A 20,328-nucleotide genomic window follows, 5' to 3' on the forward strand; every position below is an offset into this window, starting at 1 on the left:
TAAAAACTAGGCCTTAAAAGTGCAATAATTGTGTTGGACAAACTGTTTTAAAAAAAAAAAAGAGAGAGAGAGAAAAAACTTTCTTTTTGTCCCCGCTCTCTGCTCTCAACTGCCCATTGTCATCTCTGTGACCTAACACCCGTGCTTTCGCCAGTGTCATCATCCTAAGGAATCCCATTAGGATTTTAAGGGACCCGCTTAGTTGTCACTTTCTATGCTCTTCCTGTTCCCTCTCCAGGCAGACCCAATGCTTTTGCTTTGCACCCTCACTGTCATTTGGGGTCACTGGTGTTCATCAAAGTTACCTGAGACAATTCTTAAAAATACGGATCTCAGATCTCACCCAACCTACTGATTCAGAATGCTTTGGGGTGGACCCTGGAGTCTGCATTCTAAAGCACCGCAGGCGATTCAGATGTTGTTGCTGGCAGGACCACGACTGTGCGAACCTAGGCCATTGCTGCTGTTTTTAGCCAAGAGGCAGCGGTGCTCACCCGCAGCTCAGATTCACAGCCAGGATGCCTGGATTTAAGTATTTTACATACTACTGGTTATATGATCTTGGCAATCTCTCATTGCCAAGATCGCATAACCAGTCCTCATCCATAAAATGCAGAAAACAGTAGAACCTACTTCATAGAACTCTGATAATTAAATAGGTTCATACAAGAAGGGAAGCTATCAGTGTCTGATGTGCTTTGAGAACTAATAAATATGTGCTACTAACATTAGCATGGATAAATTTATGACATTTATTAACAATTTGAGGAATTCAACATGCTTAATATTAAATTTAGTCATTCTCTATACTTTGGGCTGATTAATATAATATTATAACTAATATTCGCTATTATAACTATATAGTGACATATAGGGAGATTATTGTTGCATGTCCACTTTAGGGGGTGCATGTAAAAGGAATGGGAGTTTATTCAGCTCTGTAAGTGGTAAATACGCAGAGAGGGAGTGAATAAACATGAAGACGATGCTGATGACAACAGCTGTGTCGGGAGCTACAGCTGTGAGACGAGACGGTTGTCATCTCTGTTGCTGGGTAACTGCTAGTGTGCCTTGAGGCCACTCAAGAAACTACAAACATTGAAAGTGGGAATTAAACTTTCAAGTCCATCTTTCCCTTTAGTCAGACCTCGGTTTGCCTCCTACAAGACACATTTCAGACAGAGTAAGACTCATTGCTCTGCGATTCCCATCCCCGTTGAACTTGTGTGATAGTGTCCTAACACAAAGACTGAAAATATAATACATTCCTGTAAGCAAGCTTTGCATTGGCATCAGACAGTTTTAATGCAACCTGGAAAATGTCTCTGTTCACTACCAGGAATTGGTTTTCACTATGAGAATCTAATTTATGACTCATTTGAATGATTTGAATATCTGTGTGCAGATGTCCCATGCTAAATGTTATATATTATTTATAAGTCATGCTAAGCAGAGACGCAACAATTTTCCTAGTCTGTGTCCATTTCTAGCCTGAATACTGGTCTTTAAGAAACTTGCGAACCACACCCACCTTCCTTTTACTTTTTACTTATTAATTTTTCTAATCATATCCATGTCTAGTGGTTAATTTTGATGGCTCTGGAGGTAGATGCCTGGCTTTAAATCCTGGGCCATTGCTCAGTGGTCGTGTGACCTTGGGCAAATAACTCAACCTCTGTGGGCCTCAGTTTCCTTCATTATAGAGTAAGGATAATAATACCACCTCCCACTTCAGGCTGTTTTTAGGATCAAATGAAATATCTATCACCTAGAACATACTAAAACACAGTAAATGTTGGTTATTAACTATTATTGGTACTTCTGCAAACTGGCTCGAGCTATCTCTTGACAGCATTTGCTTTGCAATTCTGTGATTGTTCAACATGTGTGTGTTTCCTAACTGTATTATAAATTACTTGCTGACCATTTTGTCCCTCTCCTTGTCTTGGGGCATTATCTGGGTGCCATCAACAGCAGTACACAAATGTACTATTTAGTCACTTCTCGCCTCCACCTGCCGCTGGGCAACCAGTAGTCAGCCCCGCCCCGCCTGTCACCTCTCGAAATAAAACAACTCTACAGCACTAAAAGGAAAACCGCGGATCGCGCACTCCATCGTCCATCCCAACCAACCCCTCTGACTATTCTTCTCGTTGCAGGATGTTCGGAGGCTTCTCCTGTCCTTGTTCCTGGTGGCCGTGCTGGCGAGGGTGGCGGGAGCCCGGGAGAACCGGCCGGCGGGCGCCATCCCCTCTCCTTCCAAGGACGGCAGCAGCGACAACTCGGAGCGATGGCAGCACCGGATCAGGAGGTGCTGGCCTCCAGCCAGGAGGCCCTGGTGGTCACCGAGAGCAAGTACCTCAAGAGTGACTGGTGCAGGACGCAGCCACTGCGGCAGGCGGTGGCGAGCAGGGCTGGGGCAGCCGCCGTCCTCCCCCGCTCTGCCGGGCCAGGGCGACTCCTGCCACATCCCGCGGCACGTGGAGGAGGAGGAGGAGGAGGAGGAGGAGGAGGAGGAGTCCTTCCCGTCCTGCGCCTTCTGCCAGGCCCAGCGCGTCACCTCCGTCCTCGCGGAGCTGAGTGCCCCGGCCTGGACCCCCCCTTCCGACTCAGAAAACTCCAGAAGGTGAAGCAGCGCAGGTGCGTGCCCGTGAACCCGAGCGACTCGGCCAAGCAGTGAGCGTCCCCGAGGGCGCAGGCCGCTCTGCACGCGCCCCCGCCGCGGGTCGCGCCGCCCCCGTCCCCGTCCCCGTCCCTGTCCTCCGAGCCCACTCACGCGCTGCCTGGTGTCCCCACCCCCGCAGCGGCAAGCACGTCTCTTGGGGCTGACGGTGTCCTTGTCCAGCACGTGGACCCACCGCAAGTGGAGCTTTGCCGATGTGTCCCTGACCGACCCCGGCCCCACCAGAGCCTCCGGAACCGGGTTGTGGATCAGGCCCGAAGGAAAAGGCTGGAAAACCACCGCCACCCGCCACCCAGCCGTCGGAGTGACCTTGCAGGTGATGCGCTGCCAGTCCGGCAGTGATGTTTCCACCGTGTGGAAAAGCGAGTAGTTCCCTGGCCTCCCCCGACACTCCGGCCCGCCCCCTCCCGCGGGCAGCGGAGGGCGAAGGATGCGTCACTCTGCTGAGCTGTCCCCAGACCTCTCCTGCGGGTCCCTGGACCTCTGGCTGGGCTGGGCGCGCTCCCTCTGTGATCCGGAGGCTGCCCTGGGCCTCCACTGTCACGCGGCTGTGGACAAGTCACATGAAGATGTCCATGGACAGGGGGTCTCTTCGCAAACCTGATACCAAGAAGACAACTTGAGCCACTTGGATCCCGAAGTGGCCTTCCCTGGGGACCTTGCTCACAGCAGGCCACACCCTCCCCCACCCTGAGCCACCATCACCCCTTCTTCTTCACTGTCCCCCCCAACCCCTTTGTGGACTGAAGACGAACTCTGGTGTGCATGCTATTACCGCTGCAGTTAGAATATTATCACACACAAAAGTCTCTGTATTAACGCTGGTTTTATAATTGACCTATATTGTAAAGAGCTGTTTAAAAAAAAAAGTATTATAGACCTATCCATATATTGTTTCACATGTTTTGCCTCTGGCTTTGCAGCACAATTCTGAGTAAGGAGAACAGCAGGTGATGATCTACCCAGAGATGTTTTTAACTCAGAAATAATGCCTGGTCAGCAGTTCACTGCCATGCACCTAGTTTAGATTGGGCAGGGAGATGGGAGGAATCGGATTTGACTTTGAATATTAGGTCACGGAAGCTACTAAAGCATTGCAGCACAATGTAGAAATCGGGTTGGGACAGATGGGTGTCGGGAGGGGAGTCGTTTTAACCCAAAACTCAAAAGCCTGCCCACGCGGGCTGAGAAGGCCTGCTATTTTCACTGCCATGACACTAAGCAAAAAAAAAAAAAAAAAAAAAATCCTGTTAAAAGAAAGAGATATTTAACAATATAAGGAGTCAGGTCACTTTGTGGTATAGGAGGAAGGGTGGACTATAATATGTAGAATAGCAATCTAGTTGAACTGTCCTGCAGAAAACAACTCTCTTCCTTTTCAAAGTATAGACTGTACCAAGGTCCCTTTCACTTTAATAAGGGATTGTTGAAGTTTCCGTGTTGTGGACTCTTGATATAAAAAAGTAGAGATAGTTTATTTTCCAGCAAAATGATACTTTCTTTGGGTCCCTTTGCTAAAATGTCCTAGGAAGGCTTCCCTGTGAGTAGTGTGTATGGAATCTGACTAATGTGACCGAGATGCCCCTGCTGGGAGTCAGCATGCTTTGCAAACTTTTCCCTGGTGTCTCCCTAGCCAAGGGGGCTCCTGCCAAGGGAGCGGTTCCCTAGTATGTGAGAGAGACCCTCTCCCAGCGTCTCTGGGGACTGAAGCTTCCTGACACTAGGCAGTGGCAGTAGATCTAGAGACACTCACCCAGAGAGCACGATTGGGCATGAGTGTGTTGGTGGATCTATTTCAGGTCTCTGCACTGCAAGGCTCTTTCCTGTCCCTTCTGTAACACCATGAGACCCGAGCAGCCTGTGCTGTTGGAAAGCGCTTGGCCTCGTAAATGGGTAAACACAGCCTGAAACAAGGAGGCAGAAATAAGAAATCTTGAAGGGCTGGAACCTGGGAATGGAGAGAAAAAGTAGAGAGGGTGTCCAAGGGCAGAACTGATTTTTGCATTTAGCGGAAAACCCCAAGTCAGACTCCGTGGCAGAATGCGCAGCAGGAGCACTGCGAGGGAGGCAGTGTGATCACGTGACACGTGATCAGACTGGAGGCTAAGGGGGTGCAGTAGGAGGGGAGTGGAGGGGAGTGTCTGCCCCAACTGCAAAGCCAGCCCCTATCATGTTACTAACACAGAACCCACCCAGATAGGGGGAAGACGAAGCTGAGAATTTGCAGAATGCAAACATGAGCACACTCTCTGTTAAACCCAGCCGTGGGTGTAGCAATGAGAGCAATATGGTATGCTGCAGTGTGAGGCTCCCTCTGGAGGCTGTTGTGTGGACAAAGTTTACCTTCTGATGGCTCAAATTGTATTTAATTGGTTTTTTTGTTCTCTTTATAAATGAAGAAAAGCTGTAAGTATAATGTAATTATTTTATAGGTATACTGTTAAATTATAGAACAAATAAAGGTACTTTAGGGTTATATGTGATCCCGGTGTTACGTGCCATGAAAGTGGAATTCTGAACTTGTTGCAATGAACAGTGAAGGAGCCCCGTGCGTTCAGAGCGCTTTTGTCTGACACAGTGAGTTCAAGCCCTAGCCAGCTGTCACCCCGTCTCCTTTGGGTGCCGGCATCTGCAATGAGAGTCAGAATCAGGCATCCAAGGAGCAGAGGTGGTGGGTGGGGCTCTCAAGCCTGGTCCTTGGGAGCCTCCAGGGCTCTTCCAGATCTCCCGCCGCCTGAAGACAGAATATTCTCGCTGTGCTCTCTGAATAAGGAACACTGAACAAGGAAGCCTTGAGAAATTCCTGCAAATAGACGTCTGCACTGTTACGCTCCTCTTCCGTTTAGCAGCCGGTGCACACCGCACCCGTCTCTTCAACAAGCCAGAATGTGTCCTCAGTTTTGTTCCTTTCCTCATTGACTTCTCACGGGTTTCAACATTTCTTAATTTAAGTACTTGTTAGTTTCACAATGTCTCCATTTTTCTACTAATTGACTTATCTGCCATTCAAGTAACTCAATTATCAATAAAAAATAAAAACCTTAAGAACATTGCATATGGTTGATTCCCTGTGTGGACTTCAAACGAATTAAATTCAACTTACTAATAAATAATTCATCTCAATTAGTAAATGGGACAGAATAGTCCACTTTGGGATTCTAATTCGCTTATTTTTCAAGTTGGCTGACTAACTTTTAATTTATAAAGTTGAGGAAAGTGAATTTTTGCTATTGCTCAAACAACATAGAATGTATGTATTCCTAGAAAGCTTACCTAATGATTAATCTAGCACCACTGATTATTAATGTCTGCATAGGAGATAGCAGTAAGACCAAATCATAAATAATGCAATTAAAACTTATTGATTATCATGTTATCTTCTGAATCCTACTTAATCTCCAACCTTGCTTCCCTCTCTGCCCAGTTCCACAGCCACTAGGCCTCATGCACAGCAGGCAGCCTATCCACTTGACCAAAAGCCAAATACAGGAAACCATGCAGTTTTTATTGTTGTCCTTTGTATTCATTTGTGTTTCTGGCTTCTCCAGTATTCAGTCTAGAATATGAGGCAAAACAAACAAAACCAGGGAACTTACTGCCGTATTGTTCCTTGAATCCTGAGTTTCCTACCTGGTCTGCATCCTTTTCTCCACCTTTTAGGATCTTCTTATGTTTGTTTTATATATGTATATATACAATGCCTAGAGATTTTAGTGGGAGGAATAGAGAAAATGTGTCTACTCCATCTTGCCCAGAATCAGAATACCCCTGAATCTTTATAAGTTTTATCAGCCACTTGCTAAGGTGTATAGAGTGTGCAATTGCCAAGACCTCCAACATACCCCATATCTCTCATCTGGTCTCATCTGATAATCATATGGTGAATCAGGGTAGTGTTTTACAGAATGTCCATAAAATCCAGGTCCCTCAGGTGTAAGAACTTACCTAGGCTGGGGCAAGACCGTAAACATAAACTTGTTCATCCCACGGGAATGCAGAGTGCATCTAGTTCTCCTTCCTATAGGTACGGCAAAAACCCTCACATTTTCCAGATCAAGTTCTGGAGGTTGTTTTAATCTGCTCTAACAAAAAGAACACATTGAATACTGTAGCTACAGTATCTCCTGCCATGTTCCATTTGATTTTTGTCAGAGCCAGCAAACTATGACAGGGGCTACAACAATATTAAAGTCTTTGAGAGTTTTGTTAATTTCCTCCATTCCTTCTGTAGTTCAGCATTGTTTTTCTGATTTACTCATTTTGCTGTGGTGAGGAGCAGCTTTGGAAGCTTCCACATGTTCCTCACTACTGCAGTATTTCTTACTTAACAACTCCAAGAGTCAATATGAGGGTTCTTCAAACTGCCAAGACTGTCCCTTCCAATCATGTATTTGGAAATCAGAAATCGGGGGAAGAATCACCAGGATGGTCCATGGACCGGTGAGCCCACTGAGAGCCAGACTTTAGCTAGGACTCTAGCAGCCCTGTGGGTCCCCAAATTAGCAGGGAGCCATGGTGGTTCACTGGGGCACCAGGTTATTAGTGTCAGTTCAGACCTGGTGTTCAGTAATTCTCAAAAGTCTTGAGTATTCTTTTCTCCAAAGCATATTGATCTGAATAAGTGGTCCTAAGTTCCCTGATTAAGGAGTGGGAAAATAATAAATTAATAGATTTGCCCTGTTATTGCAAGGTTGTAGGAATCACCCACTCCTTCAGCCAGTGGAATCCAAGTCTGATCTGGAAACTAGGCAAGAGATTGTGCTTTTTATTGACCTGCTGCCCTCTGCTTCTGCTTATCCGTTATTGGTTTCTTTTGACTGTGTAAATTAAGCAATACCCTTGTTGACCCCGTGTCTATCTTGTCTCCAGGAACACCATGTTCTGTTCACATCTCCAACAGTCCTTTCACTGGAAGCCATTACAGTCCTATCACGTTTTGCAACACCTGTGCTCACATTACTTCTGAAAGCTGAGCATCGCTACCTGGCTTATATTATTTTGAGATCTTGCTACTCTCGTGTCCATCAGGGAGCCTAGTTTTATAACAGCATCTCTTCCTACAGTTGTCCCTGGCCAACAGATGGCAGCACTACTGAGCTGCTCACTAATGCTGCTGCCCTTCTCAGGAGCACAGGCGTCATTGCTTTGGGAAACAGAGACTTTACTAGAACATAGTTGGCTAGTGGGGTTTTTTTGTTTTTGTTTTGTTTAGCTTTACATAGCAAATGCACTTTAGCATGCCCACTTCTCTGAGCCTTTGGATCCTTTTATCTACCATGCGTCATGAAAGTTTTGCATTTCTGTTTCATTGAGTGTAGATCATAGCATTTGTGGCCCTCCAAGAATCATCCTAGCAGCTTATTACCACCATCCCTGGGGGATGTGCCACAGTGATAATCACAGGAGAGTGCTCCCACGGTGATAAGTATCCCTTATCCAACTGAATGTCCTGCTCCCCTTCCTTGATCCTGCAGACCCAGGACACATTCTCCTGCTGCTTCTCCTGGCTCCTGCTGCAACTTCACTGTACACCCCCTCTCCTTCCTTAGCCCACCCCACACAGCCGCAGTAGAGGGAGAGCTTAACAACAGTCCTAAGTGGGTTCAAGGAAATTTGGGATTTTGGAGTCTCAAGTGCAACTACTTGGGTATTCCCTCCCAATTTCAGGGCTTCTACTCCTTCCCTATTAGGGTTCTAACCTTGGCACAGGAGACTTGCTGGAGATGAGAATCCAACTTTCTCTGAAACAGCACCCCTTTTATAACTGAGTCCTTCTCTGACTGCAGGAGACTAGGGCCTGACTAAATGCTGCCAAAGAGACCCTATCTGTGGCTTTCACGCTCCACCTGAATTGATGATTGATTAATTACCCTGAGTCTTTTATTATCTCTTCAACAAACCAGTGCCACTTGGAAATAGGTATCCAATCCCAAAGTCCTTATGCTCACTCTGTCCCTCATAATTTTAAAACACCAAAGATATTGCACCAGTCAGTGAGTCCTCCCCACCATCATCCCATCCTAGTTTAGCCCCGGGTGAAGTTTTAACATATACTGCGACAGCCTGCCAGGGGCTGGCCAGCGAGTGAGCCATCTCCACATCTGGTTGGAGTGTCCTTCCTCGGGCTGCTCCTGGACCTGCCTGTCTTAGACTGGTTTCCCAAACTCTGAGAAAGGGTTGTCAGCAGGTTTATGGGGGAATATTGCAGAACAGAGACCCATAAGGGTGTGAGGAAAACAGAATTGTGCAGCAGGAAAAACAATCTGGTCACAACTGAGGTCTTGTCTGATCTTATGGGGAGTTCTGGACCTGGATGGCATTTTAGAGTTGTCCCACATTGAAGCAACGGGGTCAGCCTTTGTAACCCACATCAGTCAGTCACTGCCCACAGGCCATCTCAGGAGGAGGCATGGATTTCCCTTCACTAAGGACAACTCCCGGTGAGGGATCCAGCCCTTATGTTCAGCGGGGCTCAGGGTGCAATGCAATGGGTGCATCAGGCCTAAAGAAGATGTCTGGGCACAGCACCATAATAGCCACCTTTCTGTGTGTGTTAGGGGTCAGGGGCCGGGGTGGAAATGGGAGGAAGGAGTAGACAGAGAGAGTAACGAATATGGAGGGCCTTGAAAGAGAAGCTGAGAAGTTCCACTTGATTGTGTAGGAAATAGAAAACCATTGACAGATCCGATCAGGGGTTACCCTAGCCCCAAAATGGAAGGTGATTGGACGGAGCAGAATCAGATCCAGATAGGCCAGCCCAGGGGCTCTCTTGCAAGGATGTAAGCTGAACATTAGGGCCAGACTAGGTAATAGCATTGGATCTGAAAGGAGGAGACAAATATGTGAAATATTTGCAGAATACGGTGACGAAAAAGACATGTTAGTGCAAGACATGGGGAACCCAATGTGAGTGAGGATCTGGTATCAGAAGATATTGTACTAATGTGGGTCTTCATAGATGTTGGGTCTGCAGTGATAGTGAAACAATATGAAAATCTTTTCCCTCATTTGAAGACATGGAACTGGAATTTGAGTGAGAAGCTAGTTCTAGAGAAACTGGTATAGGAGCAAAAAGATAGCAACTAAATCCATGAACATATATGACAATTCTAACAGAGAGGGAGAATAGAGGAATAGAGGGCAAAGTAACCTTAGAAAACACTCCTTTAAAAGAATAGGAAATTAACAATAATATATTATATAGTTTCAAATAGCTAGAAGGAGGCCACTGAATTCCCAACACAAGGAAATGCTAAATGTTTGAGATGATGGATATGTTAATTATCCTATCCTAATCCTGATCACTATACATCAGATGTGCTGTGACATCTGTGTACTCCATGAATATATACAATTATTATGTGTCAAATTTAAAACAAAATTAAATAATGGAAAGAAGAGGGAACATCAGAAGACATGAATAGCAGTCCTCAGGCCATGTCTGCCCACTGCATGACATAAAAGTGGGACCTTCCAATGCTTCATGTCACGGTCTTTCTCTTGCTGTACACAGTGCTTCTGAGCCTCCCCTCCTCCCCCCCGGGCGTCTCTGCTGCCACAGAGAATTTCAGCTCCTCCTCACCTCCCTAGTGGTGACCCGCCTTGCTCTGCTCTTTGGGCAATGCTACTTCTTTCTGATGAAGTACTGGTGGCCTGAATCCCACCCCTGACTCATTCCTGAAGGGAAAGAGCATGTTTAATCAACTAGGCACACATAAAGTCTCGAGCTACCACCTTCATCTGTCACATTCTGCTGCCAGGACCTTCTTCCTCTAACAAGACCATAGCTATTTAACAAGATGGAATTGCTCATTTATGGGAAGGAGGTCCTGGATACCAAATTATGAATGGGGTGTCTAATCAAAGCTGGAAACTTTACATTTTATGTTTGAAACTTTAGCAAAAATGGTTTGAGAGTTATCCAAATATTTACATCTGGAGTTTCTTGCTTTCTGTTTTTGTTTTTGCCATGATGTGTGCGTGTTTGTGTGTGTGTGTGTATATATAGATATATTTTAATTTTTGTTTTATTTGAAGAACCAAAGAATATACAATTTGTGTTACCATAGGCACCACACGTCTGATTTTCCATGTGCTGGAAGGCACTCTGTGGATGGAGTCTATTTCTAGCTCTATCCTGGAATTCTGTAAGCTAAATATTCAAATTTTTGATTCTCACTCCTTACTTGGAAAATATGAGCTTGCTAATTTATGAATATGCTGACAAATTACAGACATCACTTATAAAGCAAAATATGTGGACATAAAATAATTGCTGTGGGGCCATATTTAGATTGAGCCCATAACCATATCACTTGCTGGGACATGGTGTAAGTATATTGATGGGTTCTGACTCCACAAGCCTAAAACAAACAAATAATAATTCTTGCTGTTGATTAACCTGTAAAGTGTAAATTGGTCCTATGGTCCATTGCATGGATTAGAAAGTGATGTTAATCTCTAGAAAACCTTAGAATGTATGATAGGAGTATAGCTGTAAATCAGAAAGATTTATGTAGTCAATGAGGGTGATGTGGAGCAACTCCAAAATTGAGGTGAAAGGAAGTTTTGCATAAGTAGTACCATATGGGCCTATTGTGAAATACAAAGCCAAATGTTACTAAAATAATCAGACCACCATAGGAACAAATATGACCAGCGGCCTACAGACCACCCTGATTTTTTTTTTTCATTTTTAGATAAACATGGTTGGCTTGCCACCCTTCCTAAATAGCTCTGCACAGTGGTCTAGGGTGAGAATGTCCTGGTCTTCCTTGGGGAGGACATCTGATAGGGTTGCTACGGTAATGTGCTTAAGCATATTGTCTCCTTGGTTCAACAGAATTGACCAGACAGATGTCATATTTGATATTTAAAATGAGATAAATTCCCAAAAGTCAACTGGAACATATTTCTATATTGACTTATGTTTCACATTGTACAAAATCCAAAAGAATCAAAGGAAGTAATAGTGAAAAATTCTCTCTTCCCATGTCAAATTTTCCCACTTTCTCTTCTGCAGAAGCAACTGATACCAGTGACTGGTGAATGCCTCCAGAGATGGTCTAGTTTTGTTAATTTCTGGAAATTCAACACTCACATTGCCCCCATTTTTATCTATATGGGAGCTCACTATACCTACTGTTTTGCTTCTTGATTTTTTTTTCCATACAAAAATGACAAAGATACAAGCTTTTCCATGGATTCTATTCCCCTTAACAAAATGTTGTACATCTTCTATATCAGTAAAGTGCCCTTTACTCTTTCTCTTGTAAAGTCCAAATATTATTTCATTATTTAGACATTTCCAATATTTTGCTACTTGTTGTCACTTCCTAATATGTTTAATACATGGTTGGGCCAGTTCCTTTTTCAACTAGTCTTTTTCCCTCCAATTTTTCTGACTGTTCTTATTTATTTTTATGTAGGAACTTTGAAGTCAGCTTCTTTAGTTCTCACTCTCCTCAAAAAAAAAAAAAAAAAAACAGAAAAGAAAAGAAAAAACGTTCCGTTGGTATTTTTATTTGGATTGCATTAAATGTATACATTTGTTTAGGGAGTACTGACATTGTCAGTTCCTTTCTATCTCAATTATTTTCATATAGATCTTTATATTTCTTATGAAATTTATTCTGTGTTATTTATCTTTTTTGGTTGCTGTGTTCAATGGGGGTACTTTTCTAATCTTTCCACTGGATATTGTTTGTATACATGAAAGTTCTTGATTTCTGTATATTAATTTTTGGCCTAGTCAACTTACAACTTCTATTATTGTCTCCAACAGTTGTTTGGTTGATTATTTTCAATTTTCTGAGTAGATAGTCTAATAAATAGCAAATAAAAATTACTTTACCCTTTCCCTTTCAATTGTATACCTTTTTTTGTTTTCTCATCACCAGAACAGTGATAAATACCAATGGTGAAAGTAGACATCCTGGTCTTGGTCCTGATTTTTAATGGGATCACTTCTAATGCTTCCCCATTATGCCCCAGGTCAACTTTATCTTGAGGTATTTGATCATTTAAGGACGTATCCATATTATACAGACCTTTTCTTCAAAAGATACTTAAATGATTTTTTAGCATTCACAGGAAGTCATATAATTTTTCCCAACACATGTATATTTTCAAATGCATGTATGTTATCATATTCAAGGCCAAACACAAATGATCATCCTAGTCTTCCAGGATAATGCCCTCTGCTTCATGATCTTTCTGATGTTTGCTAACATCATGTTTAGTATTTTCACATTGCTATTTTTCAGTAAGTTGGCCGATAGTATTCTTTCTTGAATAATCTTTGTTGGTTTGGTAGCAGCATTATGTTCACCAGCTATATGAAGTTGTGTGTGTTGGGGAGAGAGTAGGGCTGTGTATGCAGCTATTAAATGTTTCATTATGAAGCAGGGTGGTGAGCACATCTGGCCTTGACTACTCTGATTCAGCCTCTCTTCCCTTACCCTAGTCTTATGGATAGACATCTTCCTGCAAATATGACTTGTCTGTCTGATTTCTCATGTAGGCAATCCTTTTGGCCTTAAAAATGTAATAAACCACATTCAGGGAAGTTTCTAATACCAATTGGTGTACCAGGTCCATTATTGCAAACATAGGAGTTTGAGATGTCACCTAAGGGTATGGCTTCACCTCGGAGAAGGAGACTCTGCCGGCTTTTTCTGAGACGTGTCTCCATGAGAATCCGAGTATCCTTTCTCTGCTTTCCCCCAACCCCCACATTTGGAAGATCTTCTATATATTTTGTGGTTTGGGTTTTCGATACCTCTCATTTTAATCAAAGATGAATCAAAGATGATGCATTTTTGTTCCTTGTTGCTTGGGAATGATTTCTGAGAGGAGAAGGGGTAAATGCCCCCTTTCTCACACTATTTTAAAACATTAAACCTCTTTCTATTGCTTTTGATTATATAACTAAGATGTGTTTTATGGGAACCAAAAATTTAAAAAAAAATGCAACCTCGAAAAGTCTGAGTTCGCTAATTGTCTGGGAAGTGGCGATGACAATGACAAGCTAGCGTAACTCGAGGAATGATTGCACAGGATTTTCAGAGCTTGTGAGTAACAATTCCTTTCTTCCCCCCAAATTCTTCCGTCCACCACCCACAATCACTTCTCTTTTTACCATACTTTGTTTTGCTTTGCTTTTCCTTAACTTTCTGGCCTTTAATTGGATTGATAAGGTTATTTTTTTTTAATTCCTTCTGTTTTATTTTTGTTCTTTTAATGAATAGCCCTAAAATTTTAATTTATATTTACTTTCATATTCTTGTAACAAAGCCTAAACATATTCTTTTATTTTTTTAATTTCAGCTCTTCATGGGGGTACAAAAGCTCAGGTTATATACACTGTCCGTGTCCCGCCCATCCCCCTGAGTCAGAGCCTCAAGCATGTCCATTCTCCAGACTGTGCCTGGCACTCACCATGTAGTCATACCTCCATCCCCTCCCCCCACCCCCCACCTCCCCAAGTCAGCACCTTCAAGCATGACCATTCCCCAGACGGTGCGCAACGCACTCATCATGTAGGCATACACCCATCCCCTCCCCCCACCCCACCCCCCGTCTCAGTCTGATATGCAATTGGTATCCTTCCCCGATGTGCAGGTAGGTGATGATCAGGGAAACCAATTTTCTGGTGAGTACATGTGATGCTTGTTTTTCCATTCTTTGGATACATCACTTAATATAGTGGGTTCCAGCTCTCTCCAGGAGAACCAAAGACATGTCATATCACCGTTATTTCTTATAGCTGCGTAATACTCCATTGTATACATATACCACAGTTTACTAATCCATTCATGGATTGATGGGCACTTGGGTTGTTTCCACATCTTTGTGATTGTGAATTGTGCTGCTATAAACATTCGGGTACAGGTGTCTTTGTTGTAGAATGACTTTTGTTCTTCTGGGTATATGCCCAATAATGGGAATGCTGGATCGAATGGTAGGTCTACTTGAATCTGTTTAAGGTATCTCCATAATGCTTTCCACAGGGGTTGCACTAGTTTGCATTCCCACCAGCAGTGTATGAGTGTTCCTGTCTCTTCGCATCCACGCCAACATGTGTTGTTTTGGGATTTTTTGATAAAGGCCATTCTCACCAGAGTTAAGTGGTATCTCATTGTGCTAAACATATTCTTTATCACTATCTTTTGTCTTCTTTTCTTCTTAACACTTAAAAGCTCACCTACTATGTATATGGAGGGCAACCAGAGTTCATCTGGGTACTGTATCAATTTATGGAGGTTTTCCAGGCATGGTAGCACCCACTTCCACTCTCGATAGCATTCTGGTTTGACTCTACTTAAATATCATATTTCCTGGTATTATTTTACATCATTGTTTGTTCACTTTTCATCTCTCCCATTAGAATGTAAATTCCACAAGGATGGGGTATTTTCTGTTTGTCCATCACTCCCAAAGCCTACAATAGTTCCTGGAGTGCATGAACATTTGTTGAATTGAATGAATGAAGGGAATAGGGCAAGCCTCTTAGCATGTTTGAATTATTCCCTGAATTTCTCTCACCCATGTTGTTATCTAAAATTTTAGTTCCCTGTGTAAACACAAAAATTGTAGTTGCCATTGTTTACAATCTAGAGTTGATTTATTTCATGAACTTCTTTGCTGTCTGTGATTTCTTATATCACAATCCTTCACTTGGCATCTATTTTCCTTGCTGACATGTGCCCTTAGCAGACTGTTCAGTAAGGTTTTGGGGTAGTAAACTGGTGTAGTTTTCATACGTCTGAAATTCTCTCTCTCCCCTCCCATATGAATGATACTTCAACTTGGTAGAATGGTCGATTCACTTTTTCCCTTCCACAATTTGAAGACACTACTATTTTCTAACATATATTGCTGCTGAAATAAAGCCTGCTTTGGGGTAACTAATTTTATTGTAGGTGATGTGTCCTTTCTTTCAGGACGTTTTGATATTTTGTGTTTTCCTAACTAGAGATTCACTTTGACCTTTGTAGGTGCAAATTTATTGATACTCATCTGGCCTGGCACTTGTCACACATGTTTAAACAGAGAGTATGTCTTTTTTCAATCCTAGAAAATTCTCAACATTGTTTCTTCAAGCTATTGTTATCTGGCTTCTCTACAATTTCCTTTAGTTTCTCCTTATGGGATGCCTCTTAAATTGGAGTCTCTCCATCTTTCCTGTATCTCTTTTAACTTCTCTAACACATTTAAAAATATTGTTTCTCTCTGCTGCACACTCTTCTTAAATTCCTTTAGTCCCATCTTCCAAATTGTTTTCTCTTAATTTGTATCCACCTAGAATTCATTTAGCTTATAATTTTTTCTATCTCAGTGAATTATATATTTCAAGTTTCTTTGTAGATACTAAATAGAATTATTAAATTATTTGAAGTTTGTGTTATTATTTGCATTTTTTGAAGGTGAATTCATTTTGCCATTTATTGGGTTGATTTTTTCTTTCTTCTTGATGTTTTTCTCCTGTGCTTTGGAGCTGTGTTTTGCAGAGTTGTTTTGAGAGGGTGCTCACACTCTTTTTCCTCTTCCCTCTCTATCTAGTAATTTTTCTATCATGTCCACCCATTCCTAGTCCAGAACCAGCCTTTTCTGGTGGCACTGAGCTCCTGCGTGGCAGTGACATTGGAGATATTGCAGATAGAGACTTGGGCCAAGAAGTCGGCTGGCCCAGGTTGGTCTGCTTTCTCCTGCCACCATACACGTGCTGGTCTGTGTTGGCCACATCATCTGGTATCCACTGCAGCTGTTTCCAGTTGACTCTCCCTGGTAGGTGAGAAGCCCCACATCTCTGGTAGGGAGCCTGGCTTGGCTTCCCTCTGCAGATGGGGCATGATTAGTTCTCCCTACCTTGCAGAGAGATCTCTGTTGCTTGTGCACTCTCACTCCCTTCCCCACCCCCTGCCCCATGCTGTATCTATACTTTTGAAAATATATTTTATTTTTCCATTTGGAAACAAAGGGAAAATTCCAATTTTAAACTCAAAGCATAAGGTTTCTCAAATGACAGAAATGTCTTCCTAGCTTGGAGCTACTAAAATGTCTTCATTAATTATAATTAATCTCAATGGAGTCTCTCCTTTCTACTTCCTTCCTTAACATTTCCCTTAGTCTTTACCACTACTCTTTTTCAGCGAAGGGACATTTTTCAGTCCTCAACTTGCTTGTGTCCTGAAGCATTTGGCATAGTCAACACTCCCATTTTGCCTTAACCCATAAACATGTATGAGTGTCTGTTTTGTGCAAGGAGCTGGGGAGACCAGTGTCAAGAGATGTCTTGGATGCAAGTGACTTCTAAACTCAGATGCAAGTATTAGTTAACCAGATAAAAAGGTTGGGAATGCATCGAGCTGAGGGAAAATGTGAGGAAAGGTGCATAGTTGAGAGAAAATAAGCCCAAAAAGTACTCCAGACAGGCTGGAAGCCTGGAATTCAAGACAGATTGAGTCAAGAGATGACACTCAAGATGTAAACAGACATCAGATCACTCAGGACTCTGCCAGCCACACCGGAGATTTTGGATAGTATCTTGAAGCTGTGTGCCTTGGTGTATATGGTCAGTAAAATGTTTCAAGTAGGAAATTCAGATGTGGTGTGTATTTTAGAAAAAAATTTGTTGGACAATTTTACTGTACGTAACCTAACTAGTATTTCTCTTAATAGTATAGAAACATCCATCTCCAGAGTTTCAGGGAAAAGTGATTGCATTATTCACTTACTGGAATTAATTTATCAGTACCTATGACAACACTTTAAAACATTTCCTCTCTCAGAGATTAGGACGGCAGGATAAGAAAACTGATTTGGAAGTCTGCCTTTCTTCACTCAGGGTAATGCATTTAAGATTGCTACAGCACTTTAGTGCTTTAATGCTCATCTAGTCTTCTAGATGCTTCCTAGCCAAGGAAATATATTCTAGCCATTTCTTCCTCTGCCCCACAAAAGCTCCTGAACTTCATCCGAGGAAGATATAAATACAAGATTTAAAAATGACAATAAAATAAAAAGAGTGGTTGAACATGTACTCACCATCAAATCAGTATTCTTCGATCAAAACTTTTGTGCACATATGGAAGTAACATTCATAGTGTGTCAGGCAGGTGGGAGGGGGCGCAGGGGATGGGTAAACTCACACCTAACGGGTGCGGTGCATGCTGTTTGGGGGATGGGCACGCTTGGGCAATTTATGTCACTAAAGTGTTAGTACCTCCATAATACTCTGAAATAAAAAGGAAAAAGAAAACAAAAAGAGTGGTTGAACAGTGGGTTGTTTCTTTTACAGTTTAAAATGTTCCTTCTTTGGACCTTTTAGAGTTGTTGACTCTGGGGTCCTCGGGAGAAAGACCCAGGATATGCTAACTTCTCTCCATAGAGGCCATAGCTTTACAGGCCTCATGCAGTGATAGGTTAGAGAGCTTCCAACTCAGTTAGTCTCAGCTGCAGGGATGAAGTGGGCAGGGTACACCTCAATCCCTTTGTACCCAACAACCTGCTGGTCTGTAAGATGTGTTATCTTAACTTCCACAAAGTGGCGATTCCTTTCGGTATTTGAAGAACTTGAGAAGGGGCTTAGAAGGCACTGCTTAAAGCCCAACCTCTTTGTTTTACTGCTGATTTGGTTCATGATCCATTGAGATTATTTAAGTACTAAATACTACGCTAGCAAGTGGTTATATGGGTGATCAAAACACACTTGCTCCCTGTCCTCAGGGAACTTGGAGTACAACTGGCCAAGGCCAAGACAGACAATGAACAAGACAATAAATAAACACATCATTACAAATTGTGATCAAGGCTTTGGAGGGTAAGAATGGATGCTCTAAGAAAGGGAATAACCTACTTTAATGAGGGTGGTCAGAGGAAGCCTCTTGGAGACCCTGATATTCATGTTAAGAAACGGAGGTGAGAAGGATTCATGCAAGCAAAACGTGTGACAAATATTTGGGCAGAGAAAAAAGTGGGAATCAAAGTTAGGAAGCCAAGTAGTTTATCGATAAGAGCAAATGGTAAGGTAGTTCTATGCCTCGGAATCTATTCCCCTATTTTCACAGCATCGAAGATCCTGGGTAGTCTCTTAATATTTTATATTTCCATTTATCACCTATTTTCAATATAACAGAATGGAATATTAATTATTTAATACCTTTTAAGGACTATCTGATCCTAGCAACTATTTATGTAGCTAGGGTGTGAGGCAAGCAATGGTATGGAGTATAGTAACAGAGGCGCACGAAATCACCCTGGGAGCACCTTCAGACTGAACAGGTGGGCTCCTCTTCCCGTAATCTCTGTGAGGTTCCATTTCCCCATTTGAAAAATAAATATAATAGCAGCTACACTACAAGATCATTGCAAGGCCATAGACAATGTATGCAAATGGCCTGGCGCATATTAGCTGCTCAATGAATGTGAAGCAGAGGAAATAAGAGCCAGTTACATAACCCAAATATTTCCAGGCCTCTTATAACCAAGGCACCCTGGAAATGCAGAAAGGCAGAATTGTTAATTCACCAAACCCAAAGGAAGCCTGCCGGGCGTGAGGAGCTGGACATTCTCAAGCTTTGTTGCTGAGTGTAAGGAACTGTCGCCTTGTCAGCAGAGACCCTCTACTGATGCCATCCTCAGATGAATGCCAAGGGGTAAGCATTGTTCTGATTGCTCCGGGATTTTCCTGCCTTTAAATGATGATTTCACTACCACAGCCTCAGAGAGGTGAGCTACGAAAGATCGTCCTGAGTCAGTGTACCCAGGACCCCTAACTACAAGATTCAAGCTGAGCTCCGCCTTGAGTCCACTGCAGGGGAGGAATGCTTATCTGAGAATCCCCAAATATAACAAAGGGAAACATACATCCATACTGGATACCCCAAATCTGACTATCTCTGGCACATTCCTCAAAATTCATTTTCTGGGCATGATCTAATAATAAAAATCCATAATTTTAGTGAATGGATAAACCAAATGTGGTATATCTGTGCAATGGGGTACTATTTCTCAATAAAAAGGGAATACTGATACATGCTGCCACATGGATAAACCTCAAAGACATTATGTGAAGTAAAAAAGGAAAAAGACAAAAAAAGACCCTATCTCCCTATCTTTTATGATTCCGTTTATATGAAATGCCCAGAAAAGGCAAATGAATAGAGACAGAGAGTGGACAAGGGGTGGCCCAGGGCGGGGGGTAGGAATGGAAAAGTGAGTGTAAATGGACATGAGTTTAGTTTGGGGGGCTGGGGTGGAAATAGTCTAAAATGAGATGGTGGTGATGGTTACGCAACTCTATAAATATACTAAAAATTACTAAATTAAAACAGGTGAATGTACGATTTGTACATTATATCTCCACAAAACCCTTTATTAAAAAGTATCATTTAAAAAATCAATAGTTCTCACTTTAAGCCTCAGCTCAGAGGCAGTGATTTCCTGATGGGAAATGGCCTAAATCCTGTCACTCTGCAGCATCAGTCTGTGTGTCCAAATCCAACTCACCTCTCCGGTCCAAAAGCAAAACCAAAGTGGTTCCAGGGATGAATGTTCCGAGGTCACGTAGGGCGCGGCAGCTCAGGAATGAGCTTGTCTCGCTGGGCAAGATGAGGAAGGAAAGGGCCTCTAGTCGGGATTTA

General features: G+C 42.8%; 1 pseudogene; it reads left to right on the forward strand.

Annotated features, from left to right (window-relative positions):
* The first annotated feature begins 2,141 nt into the window (after positions 1 to 2,141).
* On the forward strand, positions 2,142 to 2,680 carry LOC123629905 (annotated as a pseudogene).
* Positions 2,681 to 20,328: the final 17,648 nt, after the last annotated feature.

This window comes from Lemur catta, unplaced genomic scaffold, assembly GCF_020740605.2.
Source record: "Lemur catta isolate mLemCat1 unplaced genomic scaffold, mLemCat1.pri scaffold_62_ctg1, whole genome shotgun sequence".
In the NCBI taxonomy this organism is placed as follows: domain Eukaryota; kingdom Metazoa; phylum Chordata; class Mammalia; order Primates; family Lemuridae; genus Lemur; species Lemur catta.